Genomic DNA, 3,551 nt, shown 5'->3' on the forward strand with positions numbered 1-3,551 from the left:
CATTAATCAAAAGTGTTATATTAGAGAGTGTTAGAATTAATTCAAATATGTACTATAGACTACACAATAGAAGTGATCCAGACTAATTAACTAAGTTGTACTTGTTGAGCATAAACTAAAACAGATGCCACTGAACTCGTCTACACATTGTAAACTAAAGTCTAAGATTTGCAATATGAGTAAAAGCTGGCAATGTTCCTTACCAAAGTTAAATATAGACGTGTGGGAGAAATAAACGCGCTAGCTAAGGTTGTAGATCAGACACGATCGAAGTGCGGACATGTCTTAGAATAACTTTATGCAACATTGCCTTGAGGTTGGCATTTTATTGCCTACGTAATGTATACACCCGTCGCTACTATACTGTGATAGAAGACAATGACAACTTGTTTTGGCCGCATAATAAGTTGTGGTTTAACGTGTTGTGCAAAGTCCTTTTGTTTGTCTAGAGGCATCGGGTGAGTATTAAACATTTCATACCCGTCCCAATTTTCATACAGTGATGTTAAAATACTGCAATGCGTACAAGCAAAACAAGTTTCCCATTACGCACCTAATTTTTGCAGACAATTTAAAATCCTCGGCATCCCTTTGATTGACGTAGGTCTGGAAAACCTATTTTGTTTCTCCTTTTATGTTGTACCCTCTTTATTTAGGACATTTCTTGAACTGTTATTTGCAACGTTCTAAAATGTAGAAATTGCTTCAGAAAAATAATGGCACTTAATTGATCGTGTTGCGTTATATCGCGAACTGATCTTTGTGACTGATTGTCTGAACGTTTGCAGTTTATTGCCAACAATTAGGCACAGGCTTTATTTTGACTCCCACTCCACTGTAGGTTGGCAACGTTACGACATTCCAGCCAGAGGCCGACCACATTTAGATAATGAATTTATTTGTTACATTATACGGATTTTGTTGCATTGTGATTTGCAATAAGCGATATGAATAAATTGGTTTATATTTGAATTACAAAAAACGTACCATCAGTCGTCTAGGTAACTAGAATTATAGGATGTTGTAATGCAGTCGTGGGTTCGATTATATTTCCATTTCAAATGATTTCAGATGAGTTTCTTCATGTAATATTTTTGTTTCGGTCTTAATAAAGTATGACAATTTTTTAACCAAGTCTGGTGTGTCGATGTATACGTATAATACCCAATCGATAACAATAGACTCAAATATCTTGCTGCACTATCTAGTATCTATTCATCTAAATTAGATTATTTAATTCTAATATCGATGTTAAATTTGAGATGCTTTCTCTTGCACGTTTTTTCCTCACGTATACGAGTATACGATAAAGGTTACAATTCCCTTTGAAAGGCTCACGGAAAATACGGTATTTCACCGCGGAATTTATCTAAAGGTTCGTCAACAAAGCAGCGTTATGGTCGCATTCCTTCGAGGCGAGCGACTGCCGCGCGACCACACAAGGTCGCTTGTGAAGGGAGCTGGGCTGGTAGGTGGTATAACAAACTTACAGATAAATTTAACCGACTGTATGCACTTCCTTACTTATACAGATTTCAGTTTAGTATTGAATTTTGTAATGTACTAAATCATAGGACTATTTCATCTGATAGTCGAAAATATGCAATAGGAAACGAAAAGCAAAAATATGTATAATTATAGTTATCACATCAATAAGGATTATTGACAATGAACAGAGAAATATTACGTATGATATAAATGCTAAAATCTGGGAAGCTTGAACGTATCTTATATCGATGAAGAGATAGATTTGAATGAAATTTAGAACCCATATTATTCCATAAAAGCAGGTACATAGTGAAACATCTATCCTTGCCGAGGTCTTCCACTGTCTTAAGCCAAGTTAAGACTAGCAAGTTCTCTTAGTAATATATTGAACAAAAACTTCCAATGCGTTTACACTGGCGGAAGTATTTGAATAATCCTACATATGTGCGACTTGCCACAAGTCCTGCATGCTTCAATATTGGCAGAAATCAACATGCCGTGACTGTTTACGCGGCAAATTTCCTTAATGAAGATATTTTCTCCAAGTTTACTTGCTATAAACCGAGCAAAACATAACATCTAAATGGTGTAGAATAAAATTATAAAAAAACAGCATTAGTTAAGAGAGTGATGGTTCTAGCAGCTTGCACGACGGGTTGGTCCGTTACTCAAATTCCTATACGTTTCGAACAGTGTGAGCAGAATGTGAGACGACATGCAAATTAACATGTTTTTATTCGGACTTAGAAGTGTCTTGTTGCTAACGTGGTGTTAATTGTTTGGAAATGGTATGAGTGGAATTTCTCTAGTCGAAGTATAATTGTAAAGAAACACCCAATACAGTAATAGTAAATACTTAGCTGTAGTATAAATAACGTGTACTATAATATATCTATATATTTCTTCTACCTTCAATAATTGGTTCTCTCTATTGGTTGAATTCTCGCTAAATAAAATAACTTTAATTATTAATTTAATTAGAACCATTATTCCTTTTGTCGTTCCAATGTTTTTATAATTTGTTGAAACCTAAAGCTTTTACAACTTTTTGTGATTATCGTAAAGTAATTTATTTAATTTCAGGTATCCAAACGGTGTTAGGTTTAAGTGTATAATCTGTTTTACTTAAAGTATCACAATTCTATCGCAACGATTATACGTTTAATTTTAAATTTTAATCATTGGTAATAAGGTTGAGATGTTGAGATTACTCTGAAATTCTTTTGGATTGGATGTATATTTGAATCGTCGGAAATGGGTGCGGAAGAACGAATTCTCTGTGGATAATCGAATTCATTAGTTGTCTTTGTAAATTGTGCGGAAGGTTTGCCTTGCTCATTTGTTGTTTAATCAATTATTTACAGTGACAAAAACGTTAGCTTTCAACAATAAATTATTATAGGTAACAAATAAGTTTATTATTATAGAATAATTAAGAAAAAAAATTACATTCGATCCTGCCAGGATTCGAACCTGGAATCTTCTGATCCGTAGTCAGACGCGTTATCCGTTGCGCCACAGGACCTTTTCTACTTTACGCGAATTAAGCGTATAAATCTCAGGTAACTAATTTAATATAATTTCGGGACCTTGTAAACATGACAATTGTGTAGCAATAGCAACAAGGTTTTTTCACAATGCTATTTTAAAAGTGCGTGTTTTTCACACTATATTTAGATCAAAGGCGAGTTATGTAATACACAAATTAAAATTGAGCTTTAAGGTCTTACAATAGATTACAAAATTATAAGTAACACTAAATTAAACATACATAAAAATCCTGGCCAAAATATATTATTTTGATTACAAATTGTGTTGGAAAAGAAAATAAATTGCACGTGGCAATTTTTCTAGGAGCGGGAATTGGTAGATGCTAAAAGTTATTTTGAGGTTTGGGTTAATTGCTTTCTATTTTTAAATACGTCAATATTTGAAACTCGTAAACTATTAACAATAGAATGAGCGGATTAGTTTTATTACTACACGGCTTTAAGCTATTTGTAAAAAATACAGCAATCCATATTATTATTTTCAATAGTATTTGAGAATCAAGATTATCTTGA

General features: G+C 33.3%; 1 non-coding gene across 1 annotated transcript; it reads right to left on the minus strand.

Annotated features, from left to right (window-relative positions):
• Positions 1-2,940: 2,940 nt before the first annotated feature.
• On the minus strand, positions 2,941-3,013 carry Trnar-acg. The gene has a single exon. It is a non-coding gene; the product is annotated as a tRNA-Arg (tRNA).
• Between the last annotated feature and the right edge of the window lie 538 nt (positions 3,014-3,551).

This window comes from Manduca sexta, unplaced genomic scaffold (genome assembly GCF_014839805.1).
Source record: "Manduca sexta isolate Smith_Timp_Sample1 unplaced genomic scaffold, JHU_Msex_v1.0 HiC_scaffold_1107, whole genome shotgun sequence".
NCBI classification, from domain to species: Eukaryota; Metazoa; Arthropoda; class Insecta; order Lepidoptera; family Sphingidae; genus Manduca; species Manduca sexta.